This window comes from Ovis aries, chromosome 12 (assembly GCF_016772045.2).
Source record: "Ovis aries strain OAR_USU_Benz2616 breed Rambouillet chromosome 12, ARS-UI_Ramb_v3.0, whole genome shotgun sequence".
Taxonomy (NCBI): Eukaryota; Metazoa; Chordata; class Mammalia; order Artiodactyla; family Bovidae; genus Ovis; species Ovis aries.
The window spans coordinates 76,875,560-76,895,143 of record NC_056065.1 but is presented as its reverse complement, the minus strand read 5'-3'; the positions used below and the strand labels follow the sequence as shown (position 1 = coordinate 76,895,143).

The window sequence follows — 19,584 nt, the reverse complement described above, 5'->3', positions numbered from 1 at the left end:
TTATGGGTTATTTAAGCCATCCAAGATGGCATCTAGATAATGATGGGAAAACAAGAAGTGCTGTGTGGAGTCAACTCAGGCACGGAGAGTGGAGTAGCTTTAATGCTGTTGTTCGGTCGCTCAGTCCGACTCTGCGAACTCGTGGACGGCAGCTTAAACGAGGCAACTGCATTTGTAAAGTTAAAAATCAAACCGACATGTTGAACCGTGTGTGTAAAACATTGAGTGTATCTATGAGCCTCTTAGGAGATGTTTCTCTTGAAATTCCTTTCCAGTGGTTAAATAAAAATTAATTTAAGGTTTTAAAATAAAAAGCACAAGCAAGACCATAGGTTTGACAGTTATTTTATTTTGAATTCTTTTCTTGCTGTTTTTTTTTTTTTCTTTTGCTTTGCTCCCCACAGCATGAGTGATTTAGTTCCTCCACCAGGGATCAAACCCCTGCCTTTTGCGGTGGAAGCTCGGAGTCCTGACCACCGGGGCATCAGGTGAGTCCCTTCTTGCTGTTTTTAATCACGCATGGAGTGTAGTATTTTTAACATAGTGAAAAGGAGAGTGTTCTTTATCAAGCTGCACCTTTTGGTTCTTGCGCATTCCTAGCATCTTTGGGGATACATATAGAGTATGATGATGTTCCAAAATAAAGAAAGAAACTCTGAATGGCTTCTTAGGTCTTGGTCAAGAGACAGTAACTCTCTGAGCACAGGGCGAGCCCACCCACTGCTAGGTCAGCCCTTCTAGGAATGACTCTTGTTGCCCCTCAAATGGTAGGGCCCCCATAATTCCACACTGACCATCAAGAAGCCGGTGAGGAGAAAACGGAAAGCATAGGGTACCTGTTGATTCAGACACAAACAAATGAGCAAAATTTTCAACCAAACTCAGGAGAAGGAGAGAATGTGGGTACACCACAGACCTTCAGTCTCATCAGAATTGAATTTAATAAATGCAATCCCTCTAATATTTGAGGCTGGTGAGATGATAAATGAGCTATTCCTGAAGACCTTCGTATTGGATAATCAAATAGCAATTCTCGGTTTCTATCTTTCTCTGTAACCCTCAATAGGGCTGATCCCTCCCAGCTTCTTTCTTTTTTCTCTATATCTGGCTGCCTCAGGATCTTTATCACATCAGGCAGGATCTTTGTTATGGAGTGCAAGCTTAGATGACCCATGGGATGGGTCTTGGTTCCCCAACCAGGGATGGAACCTGCGTCCCCTGCATTGCAAGACGGATTCTTAACCGCTGGACCACCAGGGAAGTCCCTGCTGCTAAGTCGCTTCAGTCGTGTCTGACTCTGTGTGACCCCATAGACGGCAGCCCACTAGGCTCCCCCGTCCCTGAGATTCTCCAGGCAAGAACACTGGAGTGGGTTGCCATTTCCTTCTCCAATGCATGAAAGTAAAAAGTCACAGTGAAGTCGTTCAGTCATGTCCGACTCTTAACGACCCCATGGACTGCAGCCCACCAGGTCCTCCATCCATGGGATTTTCCAGGCAAGAGTACTGGAGTGGGGTGCCTCTATTTCTTGGACTGCTTTCTCTGCTTGGCTTCCAGGATGTCAGGCTTTTCATTTTTGCTGGCTGCTCCTATATTGGTCTCTTGCTGATTCAGCTCAATTCTCCAGCCTCTAAAGTTGAAGATGCACCACCATTCAGTACTTGGACTTCTCCAAGCCTCACACTTCCTACTGAACCCCCTGCACAACACCACATGTACCCTGATGATTCTAGAATATCTCTAACCTCTTTGTGAACTCCAGACTTGAATTTCCAATTGCCAACCTGACATTTCCACTTGCATCACAAAATTAGATAATTTTATTTTCTCTGACAACACTCTTCTCTCTGTTAGGAAATGAGACCGTCATTGAAGTCAAAATCTCAGGAATACGTCTTTACTCGTTTCTTGGCCTCAGACCCCACATTCACTCTATCAAATCTTATCAGCATGCCCTTTAAAATATTCTAGAACTGAATTATTTATTATCACCTCCAGTGCTATTACCCTTACCAAACTGGAATCCACTCTTGACCCCTTATGATCAGTTTTCTACTTAGCAACTAGTGTGAGCTTTTAAAATGTTAAATCTGCTGCTTCCAAACGTACACCCTCGCTAAAAATCCAACAATAACTTCTCATTGCACTGAGAATGAAATCCAAAGTGCTTCCTTCCTACGAGTCTCCTGTGATTGGAGCACCTGGCTCTCTCCAGGCTCGTCTCCGTGGCCCCTGAACTGACTCAGGCACGTGACCTGCGCGTGTTCACTGAGGAGGGGGCGATCGTGCTCCCATCACTGTTCATTCGTCTATTTTTATTGCAGTACAGTTGTTTCACCGTGTGTTCCTCCTATACAGCAAAGTGAATCGGCTATAGCTAGACATATACCCCCCTTTCATTGGATTGCCTTCCCATTTAGGTCACCACAGAGTACTGAGTAGCATTCCCTGAGCTATACAGAAGGTTCTCACTGCTTATCTATTTCATGCATAGTATCAAGAGTATATACATATGTGTGTACATATAGACGCATATGTGTGTACACATATATACACATGTCCACGTCAATGCAAACCTCCCAATCCATCCCACTCACCCCATTCCCCTTCAGTACCCATATGTCTGTTCTCTACATTTGCGTCTCCATTTGTACTTTCCAAATAAGATCATCTGTTCCATTTTACTAGATTCCACATATATGTATTAATATCCTATATATGTTTTCTCTTTAAGATTACTTCACTCTATATGATGGTCTCTAGGTCCATCCACATCTCTATAAATGGCACAATTTTGTTTCTATTTATGGCTGACTACTATTCTATTCTACATATGTACCAAATCTTCTTTATCCAGTCCTGTTGATGGATATTTAGGTTGCTTCTACATCCTGGCTATTATAAATCGTGTTCCTGTCACTCTGCTTAACTTTGCTTATTTCTCTCCCCAAATGCTCTTCTCCAGGATAGCCTCATGCTCACTTCTTCAGTACCTTTATTGTTTCTTCGAATTGTCACTCGTAGAGAGTCCAGAGCTGTCTTTCCAGATCTATACTCTATTCCATGTTGATCTTTCTCTCCCCTGCGTTGTGCTATTTTTCTTCATAGTCGCCAAAATCCAGAACAAAAAAATGTATAAAGCGGTGATTTTCAAGAAGTTAGACATCAGGTAATAAGAAGTAAACCCTGGAAGACAGAAGACAAACAAAGTCAGGTATACCAGTGCCTCAGACTGCTGACTACCAGCTGTGCGGTGCTGGAGCGACTGTGAGGAGACATCCCACATCCAGGGGTAAAGGAGAGGGCCCAGCAGGACAGTCCAGTCCAGTTCAGTTCAGTCGCTCAGTTGTGTCCGACTCTTCGTGACCCCATGAATCGCAGCACGCCAGGCCTCCCTGTCCACCACCAACTCCCGGAGTTCACTCAGACTCACGTCCATCGAGTCTGTGATGCCATCCAACCATCTCATCCTCTGTCATCCCCTTCTCCTCCTGCCCCAAATCCCTCCCAGCATCAGAGTCTTTTCCAATGAGTCAACTCTTCGCATGAGGTGGCCAAAGTACTGGAGTTTCAGCTTTAGCATCATTCCTTCCAAAGAACACCCAGGACTGATCTCTTTCAGAATGGACTGGTTGGATCTCCTTGCAGTCCCAGGGACCCTCAAGAGTCTTCTCCAACACCACAGTTCAAAAGCATCAATTCTTCGGCACTCAGCTTTCTTTATAGTCCAACTCTCACATCCATACATGACCACAGGAAAAACCATAGCCTTGACTAGATGGACCTTTGTTGGCAAAGTAATGTCTCTGCTTTTCAATATGCTATCTAGGTTGGTTATAACTTTTCTTCCAAGGAGTAAGCGTCTTTTAATTTCATGACTGCAATCACCATCTGCAGTAACTTGGGAGCCCAAAAAAATAAAGTCTGACACTGTTTCCACTGTTTCCCATCTATTTCCCATGAAGTGATGGGACCAGATGCCATGATCTTAGTTTTCTGAATGTTGAGTTTCAAGCCAACTTTTTCACTCTCCTCTTTTACTCTCATCAAAAGGCTTTTTAGTTCCTCTTCACTTTCTGCCATAAAGGTGGTGTCACCTGCTTATCTGAGGTTATTGATATTTCTCCCAGAAATCTTGATCCCAGCTTGTGCTTCTTCCAGCCCAGCGTTTCTCATGATGTACTCTGCATATAAGTTAAATAAGCAGGATGACAATATACAGCCTTGACATACTCCTTTTCCTATTTGGAACCAGTCTGTTGTTCCAAGTCCAGTTCTAACTGTTGCTTCCTGATCTGCATATGGGTTTCTCAGGAGGTAGATCAGGTGGTCTGGTATGCCCAACTCTTTCAGAATTTTCCACAGTTTATTGTGATCCACACAGTCAAAGGCTTTGGCATAGTCAATAAAGCAGAAATAGATGTTTTTCTGGAACTCTCTTGCTTTTTTGGTGATCCAGTGGATGTTGGCAATTTGATCTCTGGTTCCTCTGCCTTGTCTAAAAACCAGCTTGAACATCTGGAAGTTCGTGGTTCGTGTATTGCTGAAGCCTGGCTTGGAGACTTTTGAGCATTACTTTACTAGCATGTGAGATGAGTGCAATTGTGCGGTAGTTTGAGCTTTCTTTGGCATTGCCTTTCTTTGGGATTGGAATGAAAGCTGACCTTTTCCAGTCCTATGGCCACTGCTGAGTTTTCCAAATTTGCTGGCATATTGAGTGCAGCACTTTCACAGCATCATCTTTCAGGATTTGAAATAGCTCCACTGGAATTCCATCACCTCCACTAGCTTTGTTCGTAATGAAGCTTTCTAAGGCCCACTTGACTTCACATTCCAGGATGTCTGGCTCTAGGTGAGTGATCACACCATCGTGATTATCTGGGTCAAGAAGATTTTTTTTTTGTACAGTTCTTCTGTGTATTCTTGCCACCTCTTCTTAATATCTTCTGCTTCTGTTAGGTCCAGACCATTTCTGTCCTTTATCGAGCCCATCTTTGCATGAAAAGTTCCCTTGGTATCTCTAATTTTCTTGAAGAGAGCTCTAGTCTTTCCCATTCTGTTCTTTTCCTCTATTTCTTTGCATTGATCACTGAGGAAGGCTTTCTTATCTCTCCTTGCTATTCTTTGGAACTCTGCATTCAGATGCATATATCTTTCCTTTTCTCCTTTGCTTTTCACTTCTATTCTTGTAAGGCTTCCTCAGACAGCCATTTTGCTTTTTTGCATTTCTTTTCCATGGGGATGGTCTTGATCCCTGTCTCCTGTACAATGTCATGAACCTCTGTCCATAGTTCATCAGGCACTCTGTGTATCAGATCTAGTCCCTTAAATCTATTTCTCACTTCCACTGTATAATCATAAGGGATTTGATTTAGGTCATACCTGAATGGTCTAGTGGTTTTCCCTACTTTCTTCAATTTAAGTCTGAATTTGGCAATAAAGAGGTCATGATCTGAGCCACAGTCAGCTCCCGGTCTTGTTTTGGCTGACTATATAGAGCTTCTCCATCTTTGGCTGCAAAGAATATGATCAATCTGATTTCGTTGTTGACCATCTGGTGATGTCCATGTGTAGAGTCTTCTCTTGTGCTGTTTGAAGAGGGTGTTTGCTATGATGAGTGCGTTCTCTTGGCAAAACTCTATTAGCCTTTGCCCTGCTTCATTCTGCACTCCAAGGCCAAATTTGCCTGTTACTCCCGGTGTTTCTTGACTTCCTACTTTTGTGTTCCAGTCCCCTATAATGAAAAGAACATCTTTTTGGGGTGTTAGTTCTAGAAGCTCTTGTAGGTCTTCAAAAAACCGTTCAGCTTCTACAGCATTACTGGTTGGGGCATAGACTCGGATTACTGTGATATTGAATGGTTTGCTTTGGAAACAAACAGAGATCATTCTGTCATTTTTGAGACTGCATCCAAGTACTGCATTTCAGACTCTTTTGTTGACCATGATGGCTACTCCATTTCTTTTAAGGGGTTCCTGCCCATAGTAATAGATATAATGGTCATCTGAGTTAAATTGATACTTTTGAACTGTGGTGTTGGAGAAGACTCTTGAGAGTCCCTTGGACTGCAAGGAGATCCAACCAGTCCATTCTGAAGGAGATCAGTCCTGGGTGTTCTTTGGAAGGAATGATGCTAAAGCTGAAACTCCAGTACTTTGGCCACCTTGTATGAAAAGTTGACTCATTGGAAAGATTCTGATGCTGGGAGGGACTGGGGGCAGGAGGAGAAGGGGACGACAGAGGATGAGATGGCTGGATGGCATTACTGACTTAATGGACCTGAGTCTGAGTGAACTCCAGGAGTCGGTGATGGACAGGGAGACCTGGCGTGCTGCGATTCATGGGGTCATGAAGAGCCGGACATGACTGAGTGACTGAACTGAACTGAACTGAACTGAAGTTAAATTCACCTGTTCCAGTCCATTTTAGTTCGCTGATTCCTAGAATGTCAACGTTCTCTCTCGCCATCTCTTGTTTGACTGCTTCCAATTTGCCTTTATTCATGGACCTAACATTCCAGGTTCCTATGCAATATTGCTCTTTACAGCATTGGACCTTGCTTCTATCACCAGTCACATCCACAACTGGGTGTTGTTTTTGCTTTGGTTCCATCCCTTCATTCTTTCTGGAGTTAGTTCTCCACTGATCTCCAGTAGCATATTGGGCACCTACTGACCTGGGGAGTTCCTCTTTCAGTATCCTATCATTTTGCCTTTTCTTACTGTTCATGGGGTTCTCAAGGCAAGAATACTGAAGTGGTTTGCCATTCCCTTCTCCAGTGGACCACATTCTGTCAGACCTCTCCACCATGACCCGCCCGTCTTGGGTGGCCCCACACAGCATGGCTTAGTTTCATTGAGTTAGACAAGGCTGTGGTCGGTGTGATCAGATTAGCTAGTTTTCTGTGATTATGGTAGAACAGTGGCTGCGATGGACCGCACAGGAAGCGCAGCAAGAGGGACTACCCCATACCCAACGTCAGGAGTGGTGACCTAGTGTGCCAGGCTGCAACAACGCAGGAGCGGCCGAGAGGAGCTACTCCACATTCAAGGTCAGGAGGGGCGACTCGTCCAAGGTAAGAAGCAGCGGCTGCACTTTGCTGGAGCAGCCGTGAAGAGATACCCTACGTCCAAGGCAAGAGAAACCCAAGTAAGATGGTAGATGTTGCGAGAGGGCATCAGAGGGCAGACAGACTGAAACCATAATCACAGAAAACTAGCCAATCTGATCACACCAACCACAGCAGGACAGTAGGAGGGGTGAAATCATGTTTAGAATCAAACTCATTCCCACCAGGGATACTCAGAGGGCTCAAACAAACCTTCTGCGCACCAGGACCCAGAGACTGAGCCAGAGCTGTTTGAGCACCTCCAGAGGATGTCCGGGTCAGCAGCGGCCTGCCTCAGGCCAGGGGCTCTGGGAGCAGCAGACCCGGGTGTGGCATAAGCCCTCTTGGAAGAGGTCGCCATCAACCCAACCATAGCGCCTCCAGAGCTTACACAGGACTGGGAAACAGACTCTGGGAGGGCACAAAGAGGACCTCGTGGGCACCAGGACCCAGGAGAAAGGAGCAGTGACCCCACAAGAGACTGACCCAGACGTGCCCATGAGTGTCCAGGAGTCTCCAGTGGAGGCGTGGGTCAGCGGTGGCCTGCTGCAGGGCTGGGGGCATTGAGTGTAGCAGTGCATCATGGGACCTTTGGAAGGAGGTCTCCATTATCCTCATCACCTCCACCATAGTTTGGCCTCAGGTCAAATAACAGGGAGAGAACACAGCCCACCCATCAACAGAAATTTGGATTAAATATTTACTAAGCATGGCCCTACCAATCAGAACAAGACCCAGTTTCCCCCTCAGTCTTTCCTATCAGGAAGTTTCCATAAGCCTCTAATCCTTCTCCTTCTGAGGGCAGACACTGGAAACCACAATCACAGAAAACTAACCAATCTGATTACATGGACCACAGCCTTGTCTAACTCAATCAAACTATGAGCCATGCCCTGTAGGGCCACCCAAGACAGATGGGTCACGGTGGAGAGTTCTGACAGAATGTGGTCCACTGGAGAAGGGTATGGCAAACCACTTCAGTATTCTTGCCTTGAGAACCCCATGAACAGTGTGAAAAGGCAAAATGATAGGATACTGAAAGAGAAACTCCCCAGGTCTGTAGGTGCCCAGTATGCTACTGGAGATCAGTGGAGAACTAACTCCAGAAAGAATGAAGGGATGGAGCCAAAGCAAAAACAACACCCAGTTGTGGATGTGACTGGTGATGGAAGTAAAGTCTGATGCTGTGAAGAGAAATACTGCATAGGAACCTGGAATGTCAGGTCCATGAATCAAGGCAAATTGGAAGTGGTCAAACAGGAGATGGCAAGAGTGAACATAGACATTTTAGGAATCAACGAATTAAAATGGACTGGAATGGGTGAATTTAAATCAGATGAACATTATATCTACTACTCTGGGCAAGAAAAGTAGAAAAAGACATGGAGTAGCCTCAGAAGAAATGGAGTAGCCATCATGGTCAACAAAAGAGTCTGAAATGCAGTACTTGGATGCAATCTCAAAATGACAGAATGATCTCTGTTCGTCTCCAAGGCAAACCATTCAATATCACAGTTATCCAAGTCTATGCCCCAACCATTAACGCTGAAGAAGCTGAAGTGGAACAGTTCTGTGAAGACCAACAAGAGCTTCTAGAACTAACACCCCAAAAAGATGTCCTTTTCATTATACAGGACTGGGATGCAAAAGAAGGAAGTCAAGAAATACCTGGAGTAACAGGCAAATTTGTCCTTGGAGTGCAGAATGAAGCAGGGAAAAGGCTAATAGAGTTTACCAAGAGAATGCACTGGTCATAGCAAACACCCTCTTCCAACAACACAAGAGAAGACTCTACACGTGGACATCACCAGATGGTCAATACTGAAATCAAATTGATCATATTCTTGGCAGCCAAAGATGGAGAAGCTCTATATAGTCAGCCAAAACAAGACCGGGAGCTGACTGTGGCTCAGATCATGACCTCTTTATTGCCAAATTCAGACTTAAATTGAAGAAAGTAGGGAAAACCACTAGACCATTCAGGTATGACCTAAATCAAATCCCTTATGATTATACAGTGAAGTCAGAAATAGATTTAAGGGACTAGATCTGATACACAGAGTGCCTGATGAACTATGGACAGAGGTTCATGACATTGTACAGGAGACAGGGATCAAGACCATCCCCATGGAAAAGAAATGCAAAAAGGCAAAATGGCTGTCTGGGGAGGCCTTAGCTGTGAAAAGAAGAGAAGCAAAAGGCAAAAGAGAAAAGGAAAGATATACCCATTTGAATGCAGAGTTTCAAGAGTTTCAAAGAATAGCAGGGAGAGAGAAGAAAGCCTTCCTCAGTGATCATCCAAAGAAAAAAATGAAAACAATAGAATAGGAAAGACTAGAGATCTCTTCAAGAAAATTAGAGATACCAAGGGAACATTTCATGCAAAGATGGGCTCGATAAAGGACAGAAATGGTATGGACCTAACAGAAGCAGAAGATATTAAGAAGTGGTGGCAAGAATACACAGAAGAACTGTACAAAAAAAATCTTCATGACCCAGATAATCATGATTGTGTGATCACTCACCTAGAGCCAGACATCTTGGAATGTGAAGTCAAGTGGGCCTTAGGAAGTATCACTACAAACAAAGCTAGTGGAGGTGATGGAATTCCAGTTGAGCTATTTCAAATCCCAAAAGATGATCTGTGAAAGTGCTGCACTCAATATGCCAGCAAATTTGGAAAACTCAGCAGTGGCCATAGGACTGGAAAAGGTCAGTTTTCATTCCAATCCCAAAGAAAGGCAATGCCAAAGAATGCTCAAACTACCACACAATTGTACTCATCTCACACACTAGTAAAGTAATGCTCAAAAGTCTCCAAGCCAGGCTTCAGCAATATGTGAACCACAAACTTCCAGATGTTCAAGCTGGTTTTTAGACAAGGCAGAGGAACCAGAGATCAAATTGCCAACATCCACTGGATCATCAAAAAAGCAAGAGAGTTCCAGAAAAACATCTGTTTCTGCTTTATCGACTATGTCAAAGCCTTTGACTGTGTGGATCACAACAAACTATGAAAAATTCTTCAAGAGATGGGAATATCAGACCACCTGACCTGCCTCTTGAGAAATCTGTATGCAGGTCAAGAAGCAACAGTTAGAAATGAACATGGAACAACAGACTGGTTCCGAATCAGGAAAAGAGTATATCAAGGCTGTATATTGTCACTCTGCTTATTTAACTTCTGTGCAGAGTACATCATGAGAAACGCTGGGCCAGATGGAGCACAAGCTGGGATTAGGACTGCTGGGAGAAATATCATTAACCTCAGATATGCAGATGACACCACCCATATGGCAGAAAGTGAAGAAGAACTAAAGAGTCTCTTGATGAAAGTGAAAGAGGAGAGTGAAAAAGTTGGCTTGAAACTCAACATTCAGAAAACTAAGATCATGGCATCTGGTCCCATCACTTCATGGCAACTAGGTGGGGAAACAGTGGAAACAAAGACAATCTTTTTTGAGGGGCGGGGGCAGCTCCAAAATCAACACAGAAGGTGACTGCAGCCATGAAATTAAAAGATTCTTGCTCCTTGGAAGAAAAGTTATGACCAACCTAGACAGCATACAAAAAGCAGCGACATTACTTTGCCAACAAGTCTGTCTAGTCAAAGCTATGGTTTTTCCAGTGGTCATGTATGGTTGTGAGAGTTGGACTATAAAGAAAGCTGAGTGCCAAAGAATTGATGTTTTTGAACTGTGGTGTTGGGGAAGACTCTTGAGAGTCCCTTGGACAGAAAGGAGATCTAACCAGTCCATCCTAAAGGAAATCAGTCCTGAACGTTCATTGGAAGGACTGATGCTGAAGCAGAAACTCCAATCCTTTGGCCACCTGATACGGAGAACTGACTCATTGGAAAATACCCTGATGCTGGGAAAGATTGGAGGCAGGAGGAGAAGGGGACAACAGAGGATGAGATGGTTGGATGGCATCACCAACTCGATGGACATCAATTTGAGTAAACTCTGGAAGTTGGTGATGGACAGGGAGGCCTGGCGTGCTGCAGTCCATGGGGTTGCAATGAGTCGGACATGACTGAGCAACTGAACTTAACTGAACTGACTGACTTGGATGAGACTCCAGTTCATGAGATCAGGACAGAAGATCAGGTGTAGCCTAGAACATTTCCTCTCTTGAGGAGATAGAACTATAAGAGTTTGGGGGGATAAACACAACGTGAAATGCGTTTGAGAAGGGCATTTATTGGTGCTGCTGTTAGATAGAATGTTGTGTATATGTTTGTACATATCCATTTGGTCTAAGGTATATATATTTCCTTATTAATTTTCTTTCCGGATGACCTATCCATTATTGAAAACATGATATTGAAGTCCCCTATAATTATTGTATTTTGTCTACTTCTTCTTCAAATCTGTTAGTATTTCCTTAATATATTTAGATGTTTTGATGTTGGGTGCACATATATTTTGGGCTTCCCAGGTGGCTCAGTGATAAAGAATTAGCCTGTGGATATAGGAGATGCAGGAGACGTGGGTTCCATCCTTGGGTTGGGAAGATCCTCTGGAGAAGGAAATGGCAACCTGCTCCAATATTCTTGCCTGGGAAATCCCATGGACAGAGGAGCCTGGCGGGCTACAGTCCATGGAGTCGCAAATGATAGGACACAACTGAGCAGGCATCCACGCACATGTATTTTATAATTCTTTTCTCCTTTTGGTGAATTGTCCCTTTATTGCTCTGTGATGATCTTTCTTGTCTCTGGTTATAGCTTTTTTTACCAGACATAAGTTTACCCTGCTCTCTTTTGCTCTCCATTTGGATGGCCTATTTTCCCCACTGCTTCACTTTGAGACTGTGTGTCCTTAACGCTGAAGTGAGTCTCTTGCAGGCAGCGTATAGTCGGGTCTTGTTTTGTGAGCAATTCAGCCACTCTGTGTCTTTTTCATTGTTATTGAATTTAATCCATTTATATGTGACATAATTAATAGGTAAGTACTTACTACTGCCATCTTGTTGTTTTCTGACTATTTTGAGGTTCCTTTCTTCCTCTCACTGTTTTCCTTTACAAATAGATGCTTTTCCTGAATGGTATACTTTGATCCCCTTTGCTTTCTCTAGTATTTACTATGGATTTTTTGCTTCGTTATTGCCCTATAGATAGATCATTATATAAACATATGGTTGTTGGTTGTCAGTTGTGTCCAACTCTTTGTGACCCCATGGACTGTAGCCCCCCAGGCCCCTCTGGCCATGGGGTTTCCCAGGCAAGAATGCTGGAGTGGATTGCCATTTCTTTCTCAAGGGGATCTTCCTGACTCAGAGATCAAACCTGCATTTCTTGCATTGCAGGCAAATTCTTTACTACTGAGCCACCAGGGAAGCCCACTACAGTCTATTTAAAACTGAAAAGTAAAGTGAAAGTGAAGTTGCTCAGTCATGTCTAACTCTTTGTAGACCCCATGGACTGTAGCGTACCAGGCTCCTCCATCCATGGGATTTTCCAGGCAAGAGTACTGGAGTGGGTTGCCATTTCCTTCTCCAAGGGATCTTCCCAACCCAGGGATCAAACCCAGGTCTCCCGCATTGGAGGCAAAGTCTTTACCATCCCAGCCACCAGGGAGGTGATACATATTAAGTTTAAAACTGATTATGTGTTAATTTCAACTGCATATGAAAAGTCTGTTTTTCACCCCCCTGTAGATGTTTTGGTCTGGATGTCATATTTTGCACATTTTATTTTTATTTTTGGGGGGCATAGTTGCATTACTCCCTTGTGTTAGTTTCTGTGACACAACGGAGTGAACCAGCCACACGTGTACATGTATCCCCTCCCTCTCGGGCCCACCTCCCACCCCTCATCCCACCCCCCTCGATTATCACAGAACTTAGAGCTGAGCTCCCTGAACTATATAGCAGGTTCCCACTAGCTATCTAGTGGGATTTTAGATTACCTGTAGTAGGATTTTCTTACCTGGCTCCTGAGAAACCTGCATACAGGTCAAGAAGCAACAGTTAGAACTTTACATGGAACAATTGACTGGTTAAAAATTGGGAAAGGTGTACAACAAGGCTTTATAATGTCACCCTGTTTATTTAACTTATAGGCAGAGTACATCATGCAAAATGCCAGCCTGGATGATTCATAAGCTGGAATCAAGAGAAATATCAACAGCCTCAGATATGCAGATGATACCACCCTAATGGCAGAAAGCAAAGAGGAACTAAAAGCCTCTTGTTGAGGGTAAAAGAGTGAAAAAGTTGGCTTAAAACTCAACATTCAAATTACTAACACATGACATCTGGTCTCATCACTTCATGGCAAATAGAAGAGGAGAAAGTAGACAGATTTTATTTTCTTGGGCTCTAAAATCACTGCAGACAGTGACTGCAGCCATGAAATTAAAAGATGCTTGCTCCTTGGAAGGAAAGCTGTAACAAACCTAGACAGTGTATTAAAGAGCAGAGACATCGCCTTGCTGACAAGGTCTGTATAGTCAAAGCTATGGTTTTTCCAGTAGTCATGTGTGCATGTGAGAGTTGGACCATAAAGAAGTCTGAGTGCCGAAGAATTGACATTTTTGAATTGTGGTGCTCGAGAAGACTCTTGAGAGTCCCTAGGACAGGCAAGAGATCAAACCAGTCAATCCAAAAGGAAATCAACCCTGAGTATTCATTGGAAGGACTGATGCTGAAGCTGAAGCTCCAGTCCTTTGGCCACCTGATGCGAACAGCCAACTCATTGGAAAAGACCCTGATGCTGGGAAGGATTGAGGGCAGGAGGAGAAGGGGGCTGGAGAGGATGAAATGGTTAGACAGCATCACTGACCCACTGGACATGAGTTTGAGCAAACTACGGGAGACAGAGAAGGACAGGGAGCCTGGCATGCTGCAGCTCATGGTGCCGCAAAGAGCTGGACACAGCTTAGCAACCGAACAGCAGCAACAACCCGGTTATGAAGGTTTACTGAGTTCTTTGCTGATGTCGTGTTTCCCTTGATGCTTTGTGATTCCTGTAGCCTTGTGTAGGTATCTGCACATTTGAAGCAGCGGTCACCTCTTTCTGTCTCTACAGATTGACTTCAGTATGAAGACCACTTGTGGAGAGAGACCCACCAGAACTTGCTGTGGCCCTGGGTCTAAGGCTGCAGGGCTCTAAATGCAAGAGTACGTGGTGGCTCTGCGTCTGGGGTTTCTGAGGTCTGGAAAGCTCAGGCTGATGGGGACCATGACACTCACATGGTTCTCAGCGTTCTTAGACTGCTGAAGGGGCCTGCAGAGGCTTCAGGAGCTGGTGGGGTCCTTGGAAGCACTTCTGTGCCCACCAGTTAGGGAGCGGGGCAGGGCAGCCGGGGTGGCCTGCAGGGCGGTGCACACACGCTGAGCGGCAGGGCTGGCTGCAGCTGCCTGGGTAGCGACGAGGGCGGGCTGCAGACACACATATCGACTGAGGGCCCCCAGCAGCGGCTCTGGTCGAGTGCACAGGCTCTGCAGCTGTGGGCACCCTTGCTGTCAACAGGCACTCCCATGACTGCTGGGCATTCCCACTGGCACACTTGGGAGCAAGGTCAAGGAGATGCAAACACATGGATAGATGGGTTAGCTGCAGGGGAGCCCAACAGTGCTTGCCAGTGGCAGGAGAGAAGGCTGGTTCTGGGTCCACAAGCAGTCTGCGGGAAGGGGTACTCTACTGTGACTGCAGGCTCTCATCACAGGTACACACGTGGCATGGCAGCCTGTGATGGGGCTCAGGCCAGCGGCATGCAGGTGCGCAGCGGGAGGTGCAGGCCCACTGTGTGCACATGGCTGTGGAGTCCACTGCAGCGATCTAGGGTGTGTTGCCCCCCCCCACCCCGCTGCTGCAGAAGTCAGGGTTGACTGCCAGTGTGGATCCTGTGCTCCAGGGGGAGCTGGAGGGTGGGGAGGACGGAGATATTCAAGCTGCTGGCATCTGCAAAGATGAAACCGATAGGAAAGAAGCATGCGTGATGAAGTCTGCAGGTTTGGGGCGGGGGTTGTCCGTGGTGGCTGCGCTGGCCTTTGGTTTCTTGAGCTGCAAAGCCCACTGGGTCACCCTGTATAGGACGCACCTGGGCACCACGGTCACTCCCGCCACGTGGCTCTTAGTGGTTGCCACTGCCCTTTTCCTGTTCCCAACTGTCTGCTGTTCACCTCAGCCTCGCTGGGTCTCTGGGTGGGGTGGGTCCAAAGAGGGTCCTCCAGGAAGTGCCCTCAGGAGGCTGGGGAAGCTGGTCAGGCGCACTCCTCTGCCTTTCCTGGCAAGGGGCACTCTTCTGAGCTGGGGCGTTCCCTCTCAGCACTGACCAGCATCAGTCCGGAGGAGGGGATGATGTGAGCAAGATGAAGCTGTCGCTTCCTTCCCCTTCTCTGCGGTTTATCCCCAGGCTTTCTGTTTCACTGTGCTGCCGAGGTTTCCTATGTGTTCTCCTGAGCTCTCCTGAAGGTGTTTCTGTTCATGGAGCGCTGTCTAACGTTGATTTCTGTTGGGGACAGTGGCTAGAGTCTTCTGCTCTGCGATTTGGTGACATCACTCCCTAGCATGTATTACACTGTGGTCCCCAGAAAGGGATGAGTGAGAAAAAAAATGTAAGGAAGCCATGGGTGAACACTTTTCTAGCTTGATGAAAACTATAAACCCGCATATATAAAAGAAGTTAAAAAAAAAGAACTCATGCACAAAGTGTGAAGAAAACTATAGTAAGGAGCATCATAATCGAATTTCTCAAAACCAACAACAGATGAAAATATGAAAACATCAAGAGAAAAAAAGCACGTTACCTACAGAAGGCCGGAGATAAAGAGGACAACAGATACTTCACTGAAGCCAATAAAAGAGAAAAAGCACCATTAAAATGTTGAAACGTAAAAAAGATTGTCTAGAATTCCCTGCATAGGAAACATCTTTCAAAAGCAAAAGCAAAGATTCTTTCAGAAATATAAAACTTGATGAACTGATCGCATCTCCAGCAGATCTGTGGTACCAAGAAACAAAAAACGTTAAAGAATGTACTTGAGAAGAAAGAAAGTGGTGCTGAGTGAAAATATTAATCTACACAAAAGAAAGAAATCACCAACAATGGAAACTACATGAGTGAATGTATAAATTTTTCCTTATTATTTATTTAAGTTTATCTGGAAGATAATTGAATATTGAACAAAAAAATAAAGAGATATGCTGGGATTCTTGACCTATGCCAAAGTAAAATGTACATAACAAAAAACCACAAAGGGCAGGAGAGGGTGAATGAAAACACGCTGTTATAAGCTCTTATACGACACATAAGGGGCTCTAATATCATTTGAAAGTAAACTAATAAGCTAAATAGGTATACTAATAACCCTAAGCAATTATGTACAAAAATGTGATAGCTAATATCAATAAAAATATAACAAAAACAAAAAATATCCAATCCAAAAAAAGAGAGAGACAAAGAGAATTTTAAAAATGAAACAAATAGAAAGCAAATAGCAAAATGATAGATTATAATCTAACTATATTACCTACCACATGAAATGCAAATATTCTAAACAAACCACTTAAAAAGCAAGGGCAGTCATACTGGATATATAAACAAGACCTATACACGCAAGAATTGATGCTTACGCAGACATAAGTTTCAAAATAAGGGAACGGAAGAGGATATAACATCACAATACAGACTGAAGGAAAGATGCAGTGGCTACGCTAAGATCAGACAAACTCGATTTCAGAATAAGAAATGTTGGAGGTAAAAATGGCCATTTTGCAATTCTGAAGGTGTGAATTGTTCACGAGAACATTACAATCCTAAATGCATTTTATCACAGAGCTGCAAATTCACACAGCAAACACTGATGGGATTCCAATGAGAAGAAGACAAAGTTACAGTGCAGCTAAAGACTCCGACGCTCCTCTGTAAACAACCGACAGAACAAGCAGAGAACTGGCTACGTGTATAAAATACTCAGACAGCAAAGCCATTAACTAGATTGACCTAGTTCACGCTCCATTCAACAACAGCAGATCACACAAAGTTTTCAAGTGTGCGTCGGACACATCAAAATAAACCATATTCCAAGCAATGAAACAATTGTTGACAAATTCAAAAAAGTCAATACCTATATGTTTTTTATAACAGTAGGATTAAGTTAGAATCAAGAAGAGAAATAGTTTTGGAAAATCCTCATATATTGGGAACTAAATAATACACTTATGAGTAATTTATAGTTCAAAAAAGAAATGAAAAGGAAAATTAGAAAATATTTTGAAATGAAAATGGATTATGATGCATTTGAGTAAAAATTAAAAATTTAGGGATTCTTCAAAAGCTACCTGTAGGGGAGTTCATAACATTAAACAGTTATATATTTTTTAAAAAATCTTAACACCTAAAAAATATTGAATAAAACTCAGCAGTGGCCACAGAACTGGAAAAGGCCAGTTTTCATTCTAATCCCAAAGAAAGGCAATGCCAAAGAATGCCCGAACTACCTCACAAATGCACTCATCTCACACGCTAAAGTAATGCTCAAAATTCTCCAAGCCAGGCTTCAGCAATACATGAACTGTGAACTTCCTGATGTTCAAGCTAGATTTAGAAAAGGCAAAGGAACCAAAGATGGAATTGCCAACATCTGTTGGATCATTGACAAAGCAAGATAGTTCCAGGAAAACATCTGCTTCTGCTTTATTGACTAGCTCAAAGCCTTCGACTGTGTGGATCACAATAAACTGTGGAAAATTCTTAAAGAGATGGGAATACCAGACCATCTGACCTGCCTCTTGAGAAATCTATATGCGGCCAGGAAGCAACAGTTAGAACTGGACATGGAACAACAGACTGGTTCCAAATAGGAAGAGGAGTATGTCAAGGCTGTATATTGTCACCCTGCTTATTAAACTTCTGTGCAGAGTAAATCATGATAAATGCTGGGCTGGAAGAAGCACAAGCTGGGATCAAGACTGCTGGGAGAAATATCAGTAACCTCAGATATGCAGATAACACCACCCTTAGGCAGAAAGTGAAGAGGAACTAAAAAGCCTTTTGATGAGAGTAAAAGAGGAGAGTGAAAAAGTTGGCTTGAAACTCAACATTCAGCAAACTAAGATCATGGCATCTTGTCCCATCACCTCATGGGAAATAGATGGGGAAACAGTGGAAACAGAGAGACTTTATTTTGGAGGCTCCAACATCACTGCAGATGGTGACTGCAGCCATGAAATTAAAAGACATTTACTTCTTGGAAGAAAAGCTATGACCAACCTAGATAGCATATTCAAAAGCAGCAACATTACTTTGCCAACAAAAGTCCATCTAGTCAAAGGTATGGTTTTTCCAGTAATCATGTATGGATGTGAGAGTTGGGCTATAAAGAAAGCTGAGCACTGAAGAATTGATGCGTTTGAACTGTGGTGTTGGAGAAGACTCTTGAGAGTCTCTTGGACAGCAAGGAGATCCAACCAGTCCATCCTAAAGGAAATCAGTCCTGAACATTCATTGGAAGGACTGATGCTGAAGCATCCAATCCTTTGGCCACCTGGTGTGAAGAGCTAACTCGAAAAGACTCTTGATGCTGGGAAAGATTGAAGGCAGGAGGAGAAAGGGACGACAGAGGATGAGACGGTTGGATGGCATCACTGACTCAATGGACATGAGTTTGAGTAAACTCTGGGAGTTGGTGATGGAAAGGGGGGCCTGTGGTGCTGCAGTCCATGAGGTCACAAAGAGTCAGACAGGACTGAGCGACTGAACTGAACTGAACTGATTAAGAAAATTGAAAAAAAGGAACAGCAACTTAAACTCAAAAGCAGAAGAAATTAATGAAGATCAGAATATAAATTACTGAAATAGAAAAACGACAAAATAAGAGTGAAACAATGAAACCAAGGAGCTCATTCTTTAAGATCAATAAAATTAATAAAGCACAAAATTTCAACACCAGGAATGAAAGAGTTAACATTACTGCAGAATTTGTAGATATTTTGGATATTACGAGTATAGTGGTGAAGAATCCGCCAGCCAATGCAGGAGATGCAAGAGATTCCAGTTCGATTCCTGGGCCAGGAAGATCCCCTGGAATAGGAAACGGCAACCCACTACGGTATTCTTACCTGGGAAATCTATGGACAGAGGAGACTGGTGGGCTACAGCCCATTGGGTCACAAAAGAGTCAGGCAGGACTTAGCAACTAAACATAAACAAACTCTTCTCCCCCACGGACACCCCAGAATTACAACCACTTAGAGAGCACTTGGGGCTTCCCTGGTGGTTCAGATGGTAAAGACTTCGCCTGCAGTGGGGGAGATCTGGGTTGGATCCCTGGGTTGGGAAGATTCCCCCAGAGGATGGCTTAGCAACCCACTCCAGTATTCTTGCCTGGAGAATCCCATGGACAGGGGAGCCTGGAGAGCTACAGTCATTGGGTTGCAAAGAGTCGGACGTGACTGAAGCGACTTAACACGGTAGAGCAGTTACCTGTGAGAACAACCTGAAGATGAGCTGAAAAGATTTTCCACA

General features: G+C 44.0%; 1 protein-coding gene across 1 annotated transcript in view; it reads right to left on the bottom strand.

The window, feature by feature from the left end:
• LOC121816076 (uncharacterized) overlaps positions 1 to 19,584 on the bottom strand; it is a 31,349-nt gene that overhangs the window by 7,999 nt on the left and 3,766 nt on the right. The window lies entirely within an intron of this gene.